The 21,469-nt window shown below is 43.5% G+C and overlaps 1 protein-coding gene across 1 annotated transcript in view; it reads right to left on the minus strand.

Moving 5' to 3' along the window:
* Positions 1–21,469, minus strand: part of Atxn2 (ataxin 2) — a 98,899-nt gene that overhangs the window by 68,134 nt on the left and 9,296 nt on the right. The gene's annotated exons all lie outside the window — the stretch shown is intronic.

Consider the following 21,469-nt stretch of genomic DNA (forward strand, 5'->3'; position numbering starts at 1 on the left):
TGAAGGGTTATCTAATACAGTGTGACAGGAAATCTCAGTGGCTGTGTACTGTCACAAACACAGGCCAGGCAGACTGGGAAGGGGTTATCTAATACAGTGTGACAGGAAATCTCAGTGGCTGTGTGCTGTCACAAAAACAGGCCAGGCAGACTGGGAAGGGGTTATCTAATACAGTGTGACAGGAAATCTCAGTGGCTGTGTGCTGTCACAAAGAGGGAAGAAAAGACAAGACTGTTGTATTATCAAAACCAAATAGGTGAGGCAGGCGGAGTGCCACATCCATCTAATCCCAGCTGTAGGGAGACAGACGCAAGCAGCCTGCTCTACACAGTGAATTCCAGGACAGCTGGAGCTACTGAGTGAGACCTGACCCTAAAAAATAAACAAAAACAAATGTATAACAGAAGAATGAAGACAGCCTAGCGCGGTGTAGTGGTACATGGCTGCACCCATCCTTCAGAGGCTGAGGCAGTGAGTGGGATGCTGTGAGCTCAGCCAGGGCTGTAGAGTACACCTTGTCTCCCCACCCCAATAAATGCATTGAAGGACAATGGTACACAAAGCAGCAGCACTCTCAGAAGTGAGGAATGATTGTACATGCTTGTGATCAACATGGCTGACTGACACCCCAATCATCTCTAAAAGTAGCTAAGTGTTTATAACTGCAGAAAAAACTACCAAAAACAAGTTAAAACAGGGCTTTTCAGAAGGCTCAGAAGATAAAGGCACTAGCTACAAGCGAGACACTACAAGCAAGACTTGAATTCAATCCCCCGGAGCCATACTACAAGAGAATCAACTTCTACAAATTGTCTAGAACCTGCACAATCTAAGGCTTCTTCTAATGGGCAAGACTGAGTTTCTCACAAATAACAAGGAATTCTACATTTCTGTTCCACACATTATGGAACAACACACCTGGAATCACATTTTAAAGTTGTTTAAAAAAAAAAACAAAAACAAAAACACAAAAAAACAAAAAAAAAGTTGTGTGTGGCTGGGCACCTGCCTATATATCTGTGACCTTGTTCGTGCCTGGTGACCACAGGGCCTGGAGGAGGGCACTGGATCCCCAGGAACTGGAGTTACAGAAAATTCTAAGCAGTCAATGTTCATAACCACTGGGCCTTCTGTCTAACCCTTGAAATCCCATTTTAATACAGTAACTACACACTCCAATTGAGTCAAACTTTGAAACCTCAATAAACAGCGGAAAGCCTAGAGCAGGGCTGCCAACTCTCGGCATGCAGCACACCAGCAGGAACTCCGAGGCAGCCCACTACCCAGTCTCTCCACTCTCCAACTGTCCTCCCCACCTCACTCACTCAGCAAAGCTGGCTTAGGCTAGATGACCTCTCATTTTTTTCAGAGATTCTAGAACCCTAAATTTCACACATTGTAAAAATGTTCTTGGCACCTGGCAAAATGGCTCAGCAGGTAAAGACACTTTCCACCAAGCCTGACCAGCTGAGTTCCATCCTCTGGACTGGAAGGAGAGAACTCTCACAGGTTGTCCTCTGACCTGTACATTCCAGTCAGGAGTCATTTGAAAAGAAAAGAAAAAAAAAATCTAAAAGCCTAAAGAACCTGACTTCTAACTTGTCACAGATCTCGCTATGAACCAAGTACAATGTTATTCACTGGACTTTGACCAACCACCTGTTTTACAGTTGATAGACATGAACCTTGACCCAAACCACCCAACCCAGCTCATGTGCAGTAAAGTCCGGCTGCAACTAAGTGCACCGAATCTATACCCAGGCTTTTGTTTCTGGGCTATGCTTTCTTATTCTTAGGAATCACAACCCAAGAACTTCCTGGCACCCTTCAAACTTTACAATTAATACTTAACGTGCAGGCTAAGGTAGTAGAGTGTAGCTGCCCCTGGTTCTATCCCCAGTACCACACAAAAATCAGGTACAGTGACACATCCCTGCAATCTTAGCATTAAAGAAGCAGGTCTGGACCACAAAGATGACTCAATGTTAAAGGTATACTTACTGTTCTTCCACAGGTCCAATTCTATTTCCAGCAACAATGTGGGGTGGCTCAAAATTGCCTGTAACTCTAATATCAGGGAAATCTAACTCCCTCTTCTGGCCCTTCCAAGCATTGTACACATATATACACACTTAAAGCATAAATCTTAAAACAGAAGCAGTGGTACCCCATGCCATTAATCCCAACACTGGGGAGGCAGAGGCAGTCTATCTCTGTGGATTCAAGGCCAGCCTGGTCTACAGAGCAAGCTCCAGGACAGCCAGGCTACACAAAGAAACCCTGCCTCAAAAAAATACAGAAACACCCCCCGCCCCCCCTACCAAAAAACAAACAAACAAAAAAAAACAAAACAGAGGCAGTTCAAGGCCAGCCTCAGCTACAGGAGAGCTTGAGCCCAGCCTAGACTATATGAGAACCTGTCTTGAAAAGAGCCACCTTCTCCTTTAAGGTCTAGCTCAGTAAATAAATGGAGAAAAAAAATCATACTTAGTATGGAAACCCAGAGCCTTAAAGACAAATGTCACATGTCTCCTCTCATCTGAGGTGCCTAGATCCAAGTTTTCAGATATGAGTACATATTCTGGAGTAACTTCACAAACCAGGAAAGTAAGAAGGAACCACTGAAGCCAAGGGGAAGTGGTACACTCTTAATCCCACCACTTAGAATGCACAGGTAGGAGAATCTGTCATCAGGCCAGCCTGACCAGCATAGTGAATCTGGGGACAGCCAGGACTACACAGAGACTCTGCCTCAAAAACAAACAAAACAAAAACCAAACAAACAAAAGGAAAACAAAAAACGAACCGTTGATGTGGTGTGGGGGAGGGGAACAAGAGATGGGCATAGTAGGGAAATGGTAAAGGGGGATCTTGAGGGGGGTAAATAAAAGAGGAGGAAAGAGGGTATTACACACATAGTTTTAATGAATTTTTCTCATCTGAGCTGACACTTTCTCCAAGAGCCAAAGACAACCTAACAAAAAAACCCAATACTCAGATATGAGAACCACTCTTCTGAGTTGTTGCTCAGGGCTGTCTAAGACTCCTAAATAAACAGCCTATTGTTACTACCCTTGGATGACCCCCAGAGGTGGAAGATAGTAAGTCTCTATTGCTAAAGACACCATGTACTTTAGAGACAGGACCCACACACAGGCACCTGAGCTGGAATTGACCTGAATGCTTCCACCCTAAAGACTAGGTTTCACAGTGCCACCATGCAAGCTTACAAAGGAGGCAAGCAACCAATAGTCTAACTCTAACCCTACCCAGCTATGATGCCTATGAATCACAACAATGACCAGCATGATGTGATCACCCTAAGGGTGCAGTAGTGACACCCTTTGGCAGTAACTAACAACTCTCTAATTGAACTTAAGATCCACTCAGAAAGAGAAAAGCCATGCTCTGGTACTGGAAACCTAGCCAACTACTCAGTGCTAGTGACGTTGTGGATCTTAAAGACCCTACAGTTCTTTACTAAAACAGCAGAACTCCTAACTCAATTCTAGAAATGTGTCCTTATACCCACAGATAAATGTAGCTTTCACACCTCATCCAGGAAACTTCTCTTTTCGACAGAGACCGTTACAGAAAAACACAACCAATCAAAATGGAGCATTATGGAGCCCAGTCCCAGCGGAAACATTCCCACATCTAAGGCTCAGGAAACATTAGAGAAGAGAAGGCAGAAAGACTGTAAGAAGCAAAGAATCACGGAGTCTGCTATGAGACTGTGTCTCCTAGCCATGTCACAAGCTGTAACCATGAAGTCTCACCAACATGGCTGCCTTAACATGAGTAAAGACAACACTGACAGACACAAGGTGGATGGGAGAAAACCCGCAAGGTACACAGAGAACTACAGGCAACTTAGGAATGCTGAGAATAAGAGAAACGGTCTTCTCCAGGGAAGTGTACACTAATTGGTTATCAATAACAAACAGTCAGCCCTGAAAACATACATATGAGAAACAGACTGATCAGGTTACATTTAGGAAAATATTCATGAACATACATGCATGAAATAACAATTAATGAAAATAAAAAAGAGGCCATGAATTTGAAAAAGGAGAATAAAAGAGGGAGGGGAATTTGGAGGGAGAAAGGGAATTATTCAATCTTATTATCACATCAGAAAGAAAAAGATATTTACTGGGTATGGTATCATTAATCCCAGGAAGTAGAAGCAGGAGGATCTCTGAGTTCAAGACAAGGATGGCCTTTCTAAGTGAGTCCCAGGCCAGCCAAGCTACACAATGAGACTGTCTCAAAAGGTGAGGGCTGGGAGTCAAGAGAAGGCTCGGTGCCTGGGAACACTGGCTGCTCTTTCAGAGAAGATGCTGGTTCAGAGTCAAACTCACACACCAAGCAGCTCACAACTACCTGTAACTACAACCCCAGGAGCACCCAATACCTCGGGCTTCTGCAGACACCTACACTAACATGTACATGATCCAAAGCAGACACATAAGAAATTAAAAATAGCAAAAACAAAGTTTTTAAAATTCAATTTTACTGTTACCTGAGCTACACAGTAACTCCCTGTTTGAAAACCAGAAACAGAAAAGATGAAACAGCTGCACCTTGCTAAGAGTTTTCTTTTCCTGATTGCTGAGACACCACTAAGTATCCCTGAACGTGGTGTGGCTTCTCCACAAACTCCACAAAGCTGAGTAAAACTAAACCAGCCCAGGCCCCGACAGAAGGCACCCCACTTTTTTGCTGCCTATAGCTACAGCTTTGAGTACTACACCGCAGTTGCTGGGCAGCCCAGTTTACTCAGAAGCAAACAATTCAGAAGGAAAACAAAACTTCCCAGTGTCATACAGCAGCCAAGTGTCAAAGACCTAACACCCACCAACCATCATGACCCCAAGGCCAGACATGTCAGAGAGCAGTCACCGAAGTGCAGCAAAGAAAGCTCTGAAACCAAACCCCCTTCCAGTCACCTAGACCTGTGCTTCTCACTGCTACCCTTTAATGCACTTCTCATGTGATGCCCAACAAACAATTAGTATCCTTGCTAACTCACTACTGTAATTTTGCAGTTGTTACAGATAGTAATGTGGATGCATGTTTTCCTATGGTCTTTACAGGGAATGAAGAGTCATTCGGCACTCCTCTCCAAAGGGGTCCCAACTTACTTTTAGTTTTGGGAGCTTTGGAGTGGAGACGGAGGAGGGTGGAGACATGAGTCTCATGTATCTCAGGTATGTGGCAGAGGGTGATCCTGGACTCTTGATGCTCCTGCTTCTATCACCCAAGTGCTGGGGTTACAGGTGAGCACCGCAGGATCCAGTTCCAGGCAAGGCTGGGGATGCAGGCTAGCTCCTCCTAATCCCATGCAAGCACCTACTCACTGAGTCACATCCCAGCTCTCATGTCTTCACTAGCACTGGTCATGTCTTCACTAGACCCAGTCATCTATTTAATAAAACTATGTTACATATGCCTTATTGCAAGTACTTAGAATACAAAGGTTTTGGATTTTGAATTTCCAATCTCCTTGGACTTTATACTAAAGAGGTGTCTTGAGATGGAACCCAAGTTTAATGTTTCATATGTACCTTGCACATATAAGTTGAAGGTGTCTGTATGTAGAACCTTAAGTGGCCACACATTCTGACCGCATCATCTTTAGCTTGATGCAGAACTTCCCACCTGGCACTAAACACATGCAGACTTTGGGACCTGTGGACTTTCTCATTTTCCAACCAAACAGGCTCAACCTGAAACAAACATTGACTCTCAAACACAGTAAAGATGGACCAGCAAAATGTCTCAACAGGTAAAGGTACTTACAGTTGACCTCAGTTCAATCTCCAGAACCCACATCATAGAAGGAGAGAATTTACTCCCTCAAATCATCCTCTGATCTCAAGTATATGTGCCCACCAACCCCACCACCCTTAGCACACACACAAATACAAATAAAAGTTCCAGACCAGCCAGAGTAATTTTTTTTTTACACTATCTCAAAAATGGGGAGGTGAGGTCTGGGGTCTAGAAAAACAGCCTAGCAATTAAGAGCACTTCCAGCCCTTCCTGAGGGAGACAGAGTTTAGTTCCCTGGACCCACATCAGGTGACTCACAACCATCACATCAGCTCCAGGGCATCCATACCTCTGGGAATCTGGAATCATGTGCACACACTCACGTGCAGACTCACACACCTATACACAAAACAATAAAAACAAATCTTAAAAATTAAAATAACTTAAAATGCTGGCTGTATTAACATAAGAAAATCTGCACATAAATAACTTCTACACTGCTTCAGAGTAACAGGAAGAAGGAAATAGATGGTGTATGAAGCAAGACCAGCATGACTTGCTAAATATTGAAGTGGCAGGTGTTCAAGGGTCATCATACCAGTCTGTCTACTTTCCTGCAAAAATCCCTTAGACACACCAAGTGCTACAACAGACACTCATCAAGCACCCGTCTCTATCAGGACAGAAAAACCCACACACAAAAGATTCTAACCACCACTGGTAGGTTACACTTGTCAGCTAAATCCAAAATGTGATCAATTCAACATAAAAAAAAAGATTTCATTAAGAAATAAATGGAGCGGGGCGGTGGTGGCGCACACCTTTAATCCCAGCACTTGGGAGGCAGAGACAGGCGGATTTCTGAGTTCGAGGCCAGCCTGGTCTACAGAGTGAGTTCCAGGACAGCCAGGGTTACACAGAGAAACCCTGTCTCAAAAAAAAAAAGAAAAGAAAAGAAAGAAAGAAATGGAGGTTGGAGGGCTCAGATGGTAAAAGCACCTGCTGTCAACTCTGACAACCTGAGTTCAATCCCTCAGACCCACAAGGTGGAAAGAAAACCACTCCAAAAAGCTGTCTTCTGACCTCCATATGCATACTACGACATTTCCATGCATGTGCCTGCTTGCCCTCACACTAAATAATACACAAACAAACAAACAAATGGAAGGCACTGGAGAGACTGCACAGCAGGCAAGAGCATTTGTTCTTGCAGAGGACCCAGGTCCAGCAACCGCACGCACGCACGGCAGCTCAGCCTTCTCTAACTCTGGTCCCAGGGGATCAAACACCTACTTCTAGCCTCTCCGGGCATCCACACACACAAACACATATTTAAAAAGAGAAACCTGAGAGGGAGTGCACAACTTTAATCCCAGCACTTGGGAAACAGAGGTAAGTGAATCTCTGAGTTTAAGAACAACATGGTTTACATGTAAGTCCTGGGCCAATCAGGGCTACTTAGTGAGACCTCCTCAAAAGAAAAAAAGGAAATCAAAAATCATGAAACTTCTAGGAAAAACAGCACTTTGAATTCTTTGTTCTGTTTTGTTTTTCGAGACAGAGTTTCTCTGTGTAGCCCTGGCTGTCCTGGAACTCACCCTGTAGAACAAACAGGATAACCTCAAACTCAGAGATCTGCCTGCCTCTGCCTCCTGAGTGCTGGGATTAAAGGCGTGACTGCTACGGATGGCTATGACTTTGAATTCTTACATCAAAGGCATCCTCACTGGAGAGTCAGCCTAGGGTGAGGATGTATGATGATACAGTCTCAGCTGCTTGGGAGACGGAGGAAGAAGGTGCTGTTGCACTCAGAAACTGAGCACCAGCGTCAACATCATGCAATATGCCTCTTTAAGCCAACACTCAATACTGAGGAGGAGCTGTGCACATACTCTTATATTTTATATAAAAATATAACCAACTTTATATTTTATATAAAAATATAACCAACAACCTAGTTCAAAATCAACAAAAACAAAAAACTACCACCAACAAAACCCAGATAATCAATGACCAGCAAAAAAGATGTTCAAAGGTAAATTGAGAACACCTGATGCTCTTCCAAAGAGCCAATCCGGGAACAGATCCAGCACTCACATCTGATGGCTCACAATTCCAGTTCTGGGAATCAGACTTCCTTTACTGGACTCTGCAGACACCCATACACATAAATAAATCATGAAATTAATCTAAAACTAAAAAGATGTTCAAGCTGCATATAGTGGCATATCCCTGCAAACTCAGAATTCAGGAGGTGGAGTAAGACAATCAGGAATTGAGGGGCGTCCCTGCTACATAATGAGTTTAAGAACAGTCTGCATTCCATGAGACCCTACCTCAAACAAAATAAAATATTCTCAGTATCACTAGTTTTTAGGAAACTATACTTCACACCCATTATGGTAGCTTATAGTAGCTCAGGGATTGAAGTATTACCATTCAGGAAGCTATGAATTATTTCTAGCACTGTCTCCAACAAATACCACAAGCGAGCAAGTAAGCGAAAGCAGTGGGAAAATCAGAACGCTTGCATCCCACTGGTAGGAAGGGAAGCCGGTGTGCCACACTGGTTAACATGGTGACTCCTTAAATCATGAAACAGAAGTCACTGAGACAGCTCACTGAATAAAGGCATCCCTGGAATCCATAAAAGTGAGTGAAAGGAGACACTTGGCTCCACAAAGGTCCTCTGGCCTGTGTGCACACGAGCACACACACATACATACAGTCTGTCTGTCTGTCTCTCTCTGACACACCTACAGTAATCAAACAGAGAGAGTTGTTGGTCAGGCTCTTGCGATCACTCTGTTGCCACCAGAACTAGACAGTACAACTTCTAGTACACCACCACAAGTCAGAAGCTTCCCTGCTAGCTAGCTTTCATAGCTCCTAAAGGTGCTCACAAGCTGCCTGGAAGAAAGATATCAATCTGAACAGAATCTTAATCCTGAAGTGAACCCCACAAGCCACAACACCAATCTACCCACTGGTAGGCGTGCACACTGATACAATAATGGCATTATTTGGTGGGAGGGGTTATAGAACCACTTTCTATCTGATCTAAGGCCTGTTCCACTGGAAAGTATTCCTGATACCATAAAGCTACTCAAAAGTCCACGGCTAGGAGAGTTACAGGCTCTATGGAGATAATCTAGTGCTGCTTTTCTAAATGGGCATGGTATCGAGTTATCTCTAAATACTTTTATTCATCACGATAGATTAGCGCTGCTCTCTGCCTTGGTCAGAGGCTAACAACTAGTCCAAGTGCAGAGAATGAGTAGCTGTTGAGTGCTAGGCTAAAACAAGACTTCCGTATGGATCACCCCGCCACGTTCAGACAGAATCAGACAATGGAGGGCACTGGGAGTTTAAGGCCAGAGTGTGGACATATGCCACAGCAACTGTGCTCAAGAACTTAATTAAGCAGTTGGGGTTACCTGTACAAGACTGGCACACTCACAACCCTGCACAGACAGGACATGGGATCCTAGGGTCCCAGCCCTCTTTGAGGGCTACTGGGAATTAACAGTTGCTGGAGGAGGCAGGTGTTTCCTGCTGTAGTGCCCTTACTGCAGTGAGTGACTCCCAACCCATACTCAGCATAAGCAACTCTCATCAAAGTCAGTGGTCGGTCACCAAAAGCCAAACAACAGATATGAAAATAGGAGAGGACTGGTTGGGGAAAAGGGTAAGTAGAGCAGGAATAGAATCTGGTAAGAGAATTTGGGGAGTGAAGAACAACCAAAAAAAAAAAAAAGAAGAAAAACAACCAAAGGACACTGTGTACATCAATGAAATTAATAAAGGGCATTATATACATCAAAAAATAATAAAAACTAGAGTAATTGGGAGAAACTTAAACAGAATGACCACAAGATTCAGTAGTTCAATTTCTGGGCATATACCAAAAAACTTGACTCAAGCAGAGAGTCAGAAGACAATTCCACACCATGTTTGTCCACAGCAGTCACTCACCACAGAAAAACCATTCAAATGCACACTGATGGGTGAGTGACAGACACAGGGACATGTGGTCCACTTACAATGCAATACTGTATTAATCATAAAGAAATAAACTCTCCAGAGCTGTAGAAATAGCTCAGTACTTACTGCTCTTACACAGGATCTCAGTTCAGTTCCCCGCTCACAGCTGCCTGTAACTCCAGCCCCAGGGGAAGGTGCCCTCTTCTGGCCTCCAAGGTCACCTACACTCACATGCATATACCCCACAGACCCACATACAAACACACACATAACTTTAAAAAATAATAAAAATAGATTTTACAACTCCATGAAGTTCTGGTATGTTACAACACAAAGGACTCTTGAAGCATGCTAAACTAAATAAGCTAACAGGAAAAACAAGTATTACACAACTCAAGCAAGATCTTATATTCACAATCATAGAGACAAAACAGGATTCCCAGAACCAAATATAGGGAAAAAAGAGAAACGACTGCTTATTAGGTATATAAAATTTCCTTTCTGAACACGGAAACTGTGTTTAAAATTAATGCAGATAGCAGTGATATAATTTAAGTGTCATATTTAACTTAACAGTAATTAAAATTGGGCTAAGTGGTTTAGAGAACTGGCTAACAGGCATGCATGTGGTGCACATAGATATGCATGCAGGCAAAATACCTGTATACGTGAGATAAACAAAGCTTTTTGTTTGTTCGTTTGGTTTGGTTTGGTTTTGGTTTTTCGAGACAGGGTTTCTCTGTGCAGCCCTGGCTGTCCTGGAACTCACTCTGTAGACCAGGCTGGCCTCGAACCCAGAAATCTGCCTGCCTCTGCCTCTCAAGTGCTGGGATTAAAGGTGTGCGCCACCACCGCCCGGCCAAACAAATCTTTTTAAAAAAAGAAAGAACTGGCTGCTTTTTCAGAGAACCTGGGTTCAATACCCAGCACTCACATGGCAGCTCACAACTGTATGTAACTCTAGGAACACAGAATCCAATACCCTCCTCTGACCTCAGAGAGCAACAAGTATGCACTTAGTATACAGACATGCACGCAGGCAAAACACCCATATACATAAACTGTAATGATGAAAATGGTGATGTGGCAGTTGTGCTGCAAGGCAAGACTTTAATTCCAGCACCTGGCAGGGGAATCTCTGAGTCTGAGGTCATCGTGGTCTATAGAATTCCAGGATAAGCAGGACTACAGAGAAAGCATGTCTCGACCCTGATTCACAGCAAAAAATAAATAAGTAAATGAATAAATAGATAATAAAAAAGTTATGCTATTTTACACAATTTCTCAGCGAGCTTACAATATCTTCCCAAAGGAACATCATTTGCAAAAAAATGCAGAGAACTAAAGTGACTAAAGGAACTTCAGGGCTGGGCACAGGGACTCAAAAAACAAGTAAGAAAAATAAATCTAAGTTGCTTTAAAAAGTATCCAGCTGTGGTCAAGGCACTAAGCTTGAAAGAAATTTAATTCTAGTGCATTTGACGGACACATGTGGGAAGGCAACAGGTGAGAAGTTGAAATACCAATTTCTAACTCTGAGTCCAGGAACTGTCCTTCAAAGGTTCAGATTTGGTTAAATCTGTATGTGGAGGAGGTCATGGCCCAGAGAGACATGACAAGCAAACACGAGGACCTAAGCTAGTCCCCAGCACTGGGTACAGAAAGCTAGATGCAATGCCAGGCATGGATCTGTAGAAAAACCCCATCTTAAAAAAAAAAAAAAAAAAAAAAATGTGGGTGCTAAGGACATTCTAGCTCGTCACTGAGACTGTGCAAAACCAAAGTTGGCAGCACCCAAGGACGACCTCTGCCCTCTATACACGTCTACACTCACACATCCACACTGTCATACCACAACTATTATATATATATATATATATATATATATATATATATATATATCATCCAATTGACAGTTAATGTAACGTCCTGCAAAACCACTGTGCTCCAGACTGAGGACCTAAGGGCCACAAGCCAGGAATGAAGTGGCCCGAATTCACGCTAGTCATCCAGTCATCAGTACACACTGATGTGCCACACATAAGCCATGTACAGTGGTCCCATAAGATTAGACAGCCTAAGAACTGCAGGGGTCCCATTCTATACATTACACTGTATGTTAGTCCTGTAAAACGCTCTAATAGCACAGCTTTTCATCTTCCTGTAATGCTGACCAATTGTAAATATTAACAGCTGGTCCCAAGCTCCAACCCAGAACCAGACTTGCTACAAGGTATTGTCTAAAATATCCACTTTTCAATTAAAAATATCAAATCCCAGGAAATCATGATCTCACCAACTAAGCAGAAAAAACAGGAAACACAACCTGCTTCTGTGACCCAAAGCACAGTTTAAAAAATAAAAACTATAAGTAGTCAGGCATGTTGGCCCCCAGCTACAATGCTCAGCTTTGGAGGCCGAGGCAGGAAGAGACACCAGGCAGCAGTGAATACACACGATACAAAGACCCTGACTCTAAGACTAAAGGTAGTCACTATAAACAGACCCACCAGCAGGGATGGTGTGATTACTTACTATGCAGCATCAAAAAACTACCCAAAGAGAAGTCACTGGACACAGCAGAGTTTCAACTCAGTGTTACAGTGCTTACCTGGGGAATGCACAGCCTTAGGCAAAGAAAAGAAATGAAATCCCAGGCAGTGAGATGTTCCAGTGGGTAAAATCAATTGTCATGTAGCCTGATGACCTGAGTTTGAACCCAGGTACTGACAGGAGAATCTACTCCCAATTGTCCTGATCACTTCAAACACTTCTTGGCACCTTCCTGCCCTCACTCACACCAACCTACACACTATAATAATAAAGCAGTAAGGGAAATGGGTGTTCATGCCTTTAACCCCTGTGCTAGGAAGGCAGAGGCTAGAGAGTCGTGTGTTCAAGGCTAGCCTGGTTCATATACAGAGTTCCAAGCCAACCAGTGCTCCATAGTGAGAACCCTGCCATAAAATAAATAATAAATGAATTGACTGACTGATTTAACACACGGGCTGAGAAGATAGCTGAGCAGTAACACAAGCTGCCCTTTAAAAGGCCCTGTGTTCAGTTCCCAGAACCCACTTGGTGACTCACAGCCATCTGCGACTCCACCTCCAAGAGCTCCAACACCCTCTTTCTGGCATCAGAGAGGCCTAGCTTAACACACAGACATATGCACGCTCGCACACACGCATGCACATACACAAAAATATGAGTAATTTTCAAAAAGGAAAAAAATTTCAAGATGAAAAGCTAACTGACAGAAATTCACTAAAGGGGCGCAACAAACATCTGTAACAAGGCAAGAAATAAACAATAAACCTGTGGGACAACACAGATTAGAAAACCTAAAGAAAGCCAGGCATGGTGGCATATACCATTAATCCCAGCATTCAGGGGGCAGAAGTAGGGAAACTCTGTAGGCAGGGGAAACCAAGTCCTGCCTGTTCTACATAGCAAGTTTCTGGACAGCCAAAGCTATAAATAAAGACCCTGTCTTAAAAAAAAAAAAAAAAAAAAAAACCCACCTTTTTAAGCCAAAAACGGCATTCTCACAAAACTTTTGAGAGGTTGGGGAGATAATTTTACTGTTCAATCTACAACACTGATTTCTACAGAGCTCGGCACCTGCAACCCCTATAACTACGCTCAAGGAGAAGGTCATTGAGGATTGTTCACTGCCAGCCTAGCTCCAGGTTTCCTGAGGGCCTTGCCTCAAAGGAGTAAATCAGAGTTACAGTGCTGGACACCGAATGTGCTCTGTCAGCACACATGTGCACATACACTATACACTAAAGACGCTCGTAATATAATATATTGCTGGCAAAGTAGAATCTCTTTTGGTTTGTTTTCTCCAGACAGGATTTCTCTGTGTATCCCTGGCTGTCCTGAAACTCTGTAGACCAGGCTGGCCTTGAACTGACAGAGATAGATCTGTCTGCCTCTGCCTCCCAAATGTTGAGATTAAAGATGAGTACCTTCCCCAAAAGAAACTCTTTAGAGCTGGAACAAACACTAAATGCTAATTCAGTCTCCCTCCTTGACCCCAACACAAATCAAAGAGGAACTATGGAGTGAGGTTTGTCTTCACTAGGTGAAGAGCTTGCATATGGCCCTGATTTCCAATACCTAGCACCCACATAAAAGCCAAAAGCCAGGCACAGTAGCATCAATCTGTATACCCAATACTGAGGAAGCAGAAAGGCAGATCCCCAGAACTCACTAGCCAACCAGTCCAGCCAACTGATTAGCTCTAGGCTCAATGAGAGACAATGTCAGCCAACATCAGTCTCTGACCTACAAATACCCAACCCCTATCCCCAACACACACACACACACACACCCTTAAAAATGTCAATAAAGGTAACTGCACAATAAAAGCTAGTGTAAACGCCCTTTTAAACTCTGTTCTACTAAATGACATTCAACTATGTAAAACCCTACATACTGTCAGATACATACTTCATAACCATAGTTCAAGCAAGACCTGCTTGAGCTATAGAATAGGGTTTTTATGTTTCCAAGACAGGGTTTGTACCAATACTGGCCTCCCTTTGTAGATTACGCTGGCCTGGAACTCACAGAGATCCACCTGCCTCTCTACCTACTGAGTACTAACTTTTTTTTTTTAATCCAAATTTAAAGCAAGCTTTATTAAATACTAACCAAGACAGACTTTGGTCAGGACTACTCCCTGGAATTTCCCCCAGCTAAGAGAGGGAAAAAACAAACCAACCAACCTAGGGTCACCAAGGCTCACAGCTGGAGTTCTATTCCTGTGACACACTCTCTCTCACTTGCACACACGCAAGTAAGTGGGAGTAAACGGGACTGCATTTGTCTATGGTCTACAAACACTGCCCATACACTCTAAGCGACCTCTAGATGTGCACTTAGCAGTTGAAATTTATGCACAGTGCTTCTACTGGACTGCTTAGAGAGTAGCACAAATTCAATATACACGGTTTTGGACACGGGGCTAGCTTACTGTGTAACCCAGGTTCATCTCAAACTCACAAGGCTCAGCTCATTTGACCTCAGTATCCAAGCACTTTCATACTTTTTGTTTTACATGGACTACCTAGTCCAAAGAAGTTTCAAACTCACTATGTGGCCCAAAGAGTAGCTAAAGCCTCCCAAAGTCTTAGTGATTGATCCTCCTGCCTCAGCCTCTCAAGTGCTAGGATTACATAAATACACAACCAAGCCCAGCCTGACTTCTAAAGAGTTTCTGATCTGTAGAGGGCTCAGGACATTTTAAATTGTTAAAAAAAAAAAAAAAAAAAAAAAAAGAGTCTAGGGCTAGAGAGTTGGCTCAGCGGTTAAGAACACTGGTTGTTCTTCCAGAGGTCCTGAGTTCAATTCCCAGCAACCACATGGTAGCTCACAACGGTCTATAATGTGATCTGATGCTGTCTTCTGGCATGCATGTATACATGCAAAAAGAACACTCGTATACATAAAATAAATAAATAAATCTTTTTTTAAAAGCTGGGCAGTGGTGGCACACTCCTTTATTCCCAGCACTTGGGAGGCAGAGGCAGGTGGATTTCTGAGTTCGAGGCCAGCCTGGTCTACAGAGTGAGTTCCAGGACAACCAGGGCTACACAGAGAAACCCTGTCTCAAAAAACAAAACAAAACAAAACAAAACAAAACAAACAAACAAAAAAGTCTACAATATAGTTGATGTGAATTATAACAAGTACTGACTAATTCAATTTCTCCTTTCTGTAAAAAAACTATAGCTGTTACAAACAAAGACGGGGGCCGGGGAAATGGCTCATTTAATAGAGTACTTGCCCTACAAGCAAAAGATCAAAGTTTGGATATCAGAGCCTGTGTAAAATGTTGGGCATGGCCGGGCAATGGTAGCACACGCCTTTAATCCCAGCACTTGGGAGGCAGAGACAGGTGGATTTCTGAGTTCAAGGCCAGTCTGGTCTACAGAGTGGGTTCTAGGACAGCCAGGGCTACACAGAGAAACCCTGTCTCAAAAAAAAAAAAGAAAAGAAAAAGGTTAGGCATGAAGACACCCGTCTTTAATAGCAGTAGTGAAGACATGCAGCCTGGCGAAAGGCCTACAATGGACAATGACAGACCCTGGCTGTCAACCATCTGTAATAGGGTCTGGTGCCCTCTTCTGGTGTGTCTGAAGACACCAATGGTGGTATACTCATATGCATAAAATAAATCTAACAAAGAAAAGCCAAACAAACACACGTGTTCACGTGTAGGGGGTGTACATGAGGTCAGAGGATAACTTGCAGAGTCTGTTCTCTTCTCCCACTATGTGGGTCCCGGAACCTACTCAGGGCTTCAGACAGTAAGCATCTTTCTTTACCAGCTGTAGCCATCAGCAGCCCTTCTTTTTTTAAACACACATTTGAATTTAGTATGTAATGAGGGGGAGGTGAAGGGGTACCACGCCACACGTATGGTGGTCAGAAGACAACTTCTGGGTATGAGTTCTCTTCTTCCATTCTACTTTATAAAATTTGCAGGCTCTCCAAGGCTTTACACTCTGACAGGTAGTCAGCCTCAGTTTTAACTGAACTAGGTTAAATACCCTATATGGGTATCAGCTACCATACTGTACTATACAGAAGCACATGGTTTTCCTTCAACTTCTTAAGACAGGAAGACTAGAGGTAGCATTTGTCTCTCCTGCCTGTATACAATAATGCTTTACACAGTAACCTCAAGTCTCTTCTTCCACAGTTTCATCCACTGGTTTATGCCTCATGAAAAAATTAATGTCCTTCAAATCACCATGACAGACGAAATTAGAGATGAAGTAAAAAACTGATCTACTGCTACAACTGGCTGAAGGGTACAGAAAGTTCTTTTAATTGCTCGACTTTTACATATGAGTGACAGGAAATAGTGGTGTGCACCCTTAATCCCAGCAGAGGAGGAAAGGTGTATCTCTGTTTGAGACCAGACTAGTCTATGGGGTTTCAAGACAGCTAGAGCCACACAAAGAAACTCTGTCTTAGGGGGAGGGGTATGGAAGAAGCCAACTTACTCAGCTGGGTATGGTAGCACACGCTTTTAATCCCAGCACTTACAAGACAGAAACAGGCAGATTTTCTGAGAATGAGGTAAGCCTGGTCTACATGGTGAGTTCCAGAACAGCCTGAGCTACATAGTACGACTCTGTCTGAAAAGGAAGTTATTCTGGTCCACAGCAGGGCTAACAGTTCACAAAATTATGTGTGCCCACCCTCCTATTCTGCTGCACTGGAGAACCTAGAAAGAGAAACAAACTTTCACTCATCTTTAAAGAGTCTAACAGACACAAAAGTACAAAACGAACACATGCTTGGTGGTGACATACAACATAAATCTAGGAGGTAGTGAAACTAAACTGTGAATTCAAAGCCAACCTAGAAAACATGGCCAGCAAAAAACATTATCTGAACATGTAATACATGCTAGACATTAACTTGAGCACTCAAGAACACGACTTAACAGAGAAAAGAACGCAAGCCCAAGTGAAGCAGCGGAAAAGAAGACAGGCACTAAGTATCAGTGGTGAGGTCTGAACAGACCATGAAAGGGTTTCTCTGACCTTGCTTTTTCAAGGTAAATGGGACAGTTTCCCTGACTTCTTCATCATGTTTGTTGCTGGTATATGGTAGGGAAGGCTACAGATCATTATGTTAATTTTACATCCTGTCACTCTGCTGAAAATATTCATTAGTGTCAACGAGTTTTGGAGTGGGATCCTTAAGATCTTTTACATATAAAACAGTATCTGTAGATGAAGAATTCATTTTGTCTTCTTCCTTTCCTATTTTTCAACATTTAAAGAACTTTTTCAAAATAACTATCTTGATCACATTTATGTGAATGGATGTTTTGTCTGCATGTATGTCTGTGAACCTTGTATGTGTATTGCCTGCCCAGAAGCCAAAGGATATGACATCCCCTGGAACTGGAGTCACAGGTAGTTGTGAACCACTGTGTGGGTGCTGGGAGCCAACCCTGGGTCCTCTAGAAGGGCAGCCAGTGCTCTTAACTGCTGGTCCATCTCTCCAGCCCACCCCCAAAAAAACAGATTTTATTACATGTATTTATCAAGAGGAAATGTACTTGTATGGAGATCAGAAGGCAACCTGCAAGAATGGTTCGCTCCTATCAGCATCGGGTCAGATTCAAATCAGATGACCAAACTTAGAGGCAAGTGCAAGTGCCATAAGCTAGCCCCTTCTTAGGGGTTGAAGGCAAAGCCCCACTACGTAGCCTAAGCTGTCTAAGAGTTCCAAAGTTCAGTAAGACAACGCACTAGCTCCTCAACTGCCTCAGTGCCATGAATAGGTAGGCATCTGAATTACCTCCTGCTGTCTGCACTAGTGTGGGAACTGGAAGGAGAGATGTCATCTCAGCTGTCTTCTAGCCTAAGGAGCTTTAGCACATCATTTCCACAGTGACACCACTACTACAGTCAATAAGTAACCAGCTACAGACCACACAAGTTTTATAGGGCCGTCTGTGTCCCTGCTCTAATCTAGAAGACACTGAAAGCTGATCCCAGAGATGATAAAAAAAAAAAAGGCTTATAAATAAGCACAAAGATGCATACTATTACTGGGCAACTGGGCATTAGGGAAATACATTTTTTAAAGTTTTATTTCTATGTATATGGGTGTTTTTACCATCATATACATATGTGCACAAGCAGCATGCAGTGCCCATGTAGGTCAGAAGAGGGTACTGGATCCTCTGGAACTGGAATTACAGTTGTCAGCCACCATGTAGGTGCTAGGCGTTAAACCCAAGTCCTCTGGAAGAGGACCCAGTATTCTTAACCACAGAGTCATCTCTCCAGAGAAATGCACTGGAAGACCACTCTAGAGCTATCATTACTAAATTAAGGGCTAGCACACAAAGTGCTGGCAAAGAAATGAGAACTAGAAAGCTCACACACTAGGCTGGGGCTAACAAGCCTCAGCAGTCACATTTTAGCTACCTAAGTCTTCACTTTAAATGAACACTGCTAGGTGGAGGCTCGTGTAGTTCTGTGGTGAGACACATCCTCTGGTCCCTATCCCCAGCACTGGAGGCATGAGGAGGAGCACTATTTAAAAGCTAGGTCTATCTGCATGGTGGCTCATGTGTGTAATTGCAACAGGTAGGAGGGCGAGAAAGGATAACTACCAGGAGTCTGAAGCAGCCAGAGTTAGAGACCCTGACTCAAAAGCAGAATCTGACCGGCTCTCCTAAGTTCCTCTCTTCCACCACCAATCACGTCATTGCACACTATCTAAATATTGCTCTTGGGGTGACAAAGATGACCCCGGAGTTTAAGAGCACTACCTGCTCTTGCAAAGGACCTGGGTTCGATTCCCAGGACCCACATTAGGTGGCATACAACTGCCAGGGGATACGACTTCCTCTTCTGGACACCAATGGTACCCCCAAACACACACACACAAATAAAAAAATAATTAAATCTTTTTTACACTACGGAGGGAGAAGTAGAAGAATCTCTGTGAATTTGAGGCCAGCCTGGTGTATACAACATGTAACAAGATAGCCAGGATTTTATAGGTCTGTCTCAAAAAATGAAAATAAAATTTTTAAAAACCTTAAAAAAAAAACTGTGCCATTTGCAGCATTAACTGCTTCCTTCTGTAACATCTTTTCTGTGACATCTTCAGTGTGTACCACCGCTGTATCTGAATGTGTAACCCCGTCAGTGTGGACCACCGCTGTACCTGAATGTGGCAACATTGACAATAGGCTGAGTTCAAGCACAAACACATTTTTAGAACAATGGTGGTGGGTGTGGGTGATTGAATTTGATCATTAGCAGCAAGGCCACCTATCTGTTGGTGGCTGGAGGCATTAACCCACTTATACTTCAGTTGTAACTTTGCCCCTATCTTGGCATTCACTGTTAAACTGAAGGCCCCAGACAAGGCACTGGGCACTGATGCCACTTGAACCAAACCCCCCAGAAACTGCAAGAACACAACAGGCATTTTTTTCCTTCAATAAGACTGTGTAACTGAACTGGGCTAAGCCTATGAAGACGACATGTAAGAAGACAAACGCAAGAGCAGCAGATTATCTCATGCTGAGTGAATACTGTGTGCTCCACCTAGGGAGGGACTTACTACCAAAGAGAATGGTCTGGATTTGACACAGGCAAGAATGAGAACCACTAACAGTCTCTCCACAGAATGTGGCTGTAGTGATTCCTAAGACTCTGGAGTATGCAGGACAACTTAGAACAAGAAGAGCAGGAAACCTGTTAAGCAATATGTATTGGGGGAAAATGGAACCCAGGTATAGCTCAGTGACAGAGCACAGGCTTTGCATGTGAGGTCCTGGAGTAGCTGATTAATTAGGTTTGTTTGGTTTTTTTTTTTTTTTGGGGGGGGGGTGTAGGGGATGGACCTCATTCTAATGCCAGTTATGCAGCCAAAGACAAGACTTGGCAAATATCATTGGCCTTAGTTTCTTCACCTGTAAATAGAACTGAGTACTAAAAACCACCAGAACCTTCCAGCTTCAAATCTGTATGACTTTAAGTAGAGACCAAGGAAAGAACTGACAAGACCGAAGGTAAAGAGAATTTAGTGCCTCACTTTTTGTTTGGGGTGTCAGGGATGGAGGCAGGACATGCACTCCACCACAGACCTACGCCCCCACCCTACTTGTGCTTCTTACTAAAGCACAAGAAACACTTTTTACTAGACACAGAAACTGAGCCCTAACACAGCCAATCACCTTCTCTGGACCAAGAGATACAATTAAACAACAAAGCTGTAGCCCTCAGGCAGCTAACTGAGTTAAGAGGAGGTGAATCAAGTCTCTAGCTTCAACTACTGCACCAGAAAACTACTCACACAGTGACAACGTAAACCTGATCAGAGCCATTGTCTCAGGAGGGCAGAGCCATACTGAAGAATCTAACTGTGTTGTTCTGCCAAGTGACCTGTAGTCCAACGGTCTTCTAAATACTGCAGCTAATACCCAAGGATTAGAGCTACTCTCAACTTTGGCAAGAAAATTTTCTTTTTGCAGTGGCCAGTAGTTACTGCAGACTCATACCTGGTCAGAGCTGAGAATAAGTGAGTGCTGAGTGCTCGGCCTAAGGAGGGCATCTAGATCAACATACCTAGCCTCAGGCTTCAAGCAACATCATGAAATAAGGAGCGGAAAGAAGTTAAGAAGCAGGGGATGGGGAGGACTGTTTTTGTTTTGTTTGTTTGTATGGTTGGTTGGTGTTTTGTTTTGTTTTTTGTTTTTTCGAGACAGGGTTTCTCTGTGTAGCACTGGCGGTCCTGGAACTCACTCTGTAGACCAGGCTGGCCTCGGACTCAGAAATCCGCCTGCCTCTGCCTCTCAAGTGCTGGGATTAAAGGTGTACGCCACCACTGCCCAGCGGTAGGAGTGTTTTAAATGCTGTCTTCTGAACACAACATGGTCCTTGCACTCACGAGATCACTGCAGCTACAATCACTTGCACAAGACCTATTCAAGAGCAGGCCAGTATCAAGCCACATCTCAACAGACAGCACTAACTGGACTCTGGGTTACAAAAAGAGAAAGATGTAGGGCCAGACATTCTGGCGTATGTATACCTTTAATTCCAGCACTAGGGAGGCAGAGGCAGGTGGATTTCTGAGTTCGAGGCCAGCCTGGTCTACAGAGTGAGTTCCAGGACAGCCAGGGCTACACAGAGAAACCCTGTCTTGA

The sequence above is a fragment of the Grammomys surdaster genome, unplaced genomic scaffold, assembly GCF_004785775.1.
Source record: "Grammomys surdaster isolate TR1022 unplaced genomic scaffold, NIH_TR_1.0 166, whole genome shotgun sequence".
NCBI lineage: Eukaryota > Metazoa > Chordata > Mammalia > Rodentia > Muridae > Grammomys > Grammomys surdaster.